We start from the raw sequence: 1416 nt of genomic DNA on the forward strand, positions 1-1416 counted from the left end.
GAATCTAAATTGCTAAGGGTTCTCGGGAGCTCATATGTCTTAACCTGTGATATAAGATATCATAGTGCGAAAGAAAAGCATGTGTCAGTACTTTAAATGTACTGATATGCTCAGTGAGGTAGACTGAAATACATGGCTTCATATGTATGAGCAATATTAACTGAATATCATGATTATGACTAAATGAATGTACATGCATGAATATGTAAAGTGTACTGAGATCGTAATAACACTAAAAACTGGATTACCAGTAACTGAATAACTGTATCTAACAGTCTTGATTCTGTGGAACTATACTAAGTCCCGTACTGAGCTGAGTGACTGTACCTGACGTCCTAAATCTGCGGAACTAAACTGAGTTCCACACTGAGACTGAATTTGAAACTGAAACTGTAGGAAGTAATCATCTAACCGACATGCCCCTTCTCTAACTGATTTGGGGTCCAACCTATAACCTCAGTTTGAAGGGTGTTAATACCGTGCCACGGGTAAGGACAAGTGATAAGTCACCCTCATCTAGCAGGTACTCTGAATAAGAATGGTGGTACCCTCAACTGGTAGGTAGATCACCTCATCAACCCTCGATGGCAGGTTGATGTCTCAACCTACGTTGGCTATGTAGTTCTGGAACACAAGGATTTCTTCTAAGGATTTCACCCTCTACTAGCAGGTGAGTCTCTATCCTTCGATTAACTCAGTGTTAAATCCTACTCCCAACTGAATAGACACTAAACTGAATTCTAAATTATACTAGGCTAGACTGAATTGTTACTGATCGTACTGTATAACTGAACTGAGCTAGACTGATTCTTAGTTCACTGATTTTTTCCTAAATTTTGTTACTGACTGAATTCTACTGATCGAGACATGACGGATTCCACTCTGTAACTGACCATGGCTCTAAACAAGTAGCTAAGTTATCGAGTATTAAATACCCCCAGGACTCAATAACATAAACTTAAAAGGCATGGTATAATCTTGAGACATGGTAATTAGCTACTTTAGTCATCATTCATTCATTTGGGCATTCAAGAAAACACTTGCATGACATGAACTTGCATACTTGCTAACATGATATAATTTCACTATTCATCTCACATGGATAATTCATCAAACACTTGTGGGGCACAACATATGCACCTAATACTAACACATCATGTAGGCATCATGATGCAATTCCAATTACTTAATTCCAAGAGTCTCAACATGGATTCACATGATAAAGCACACATATCAATTAAATCTACATGAATCTTGCAATAAATCATGAATACACTTTAATTCAAATCATGGAAAGCATGAAATCACTCTACATGAACTTTAAAAGAGTTTCTTGTACTCCAAGGATGGAAGGAACCTTGGATGAACACTTCACATACCTTAGTTGGTGAATTCTAAAAAATTAATGGTGGAATC

Source organism: Capsicum annuum, chromosome 7 (genome assembly GCF_002878395.1).
Source record: "Capsicum annuum cultivar UCD-10X-F1 chromosome 7, UCD10Xv1.1, whole genome shotgun sequence".
NCBI classification, from domain to species: domain Eukaryota; kingdom Viridiplantae; phylum Streptophyta; class Magnoliopsida; order Solanales; family Solanaceae; genus Capsicum; species Capsicum annuum.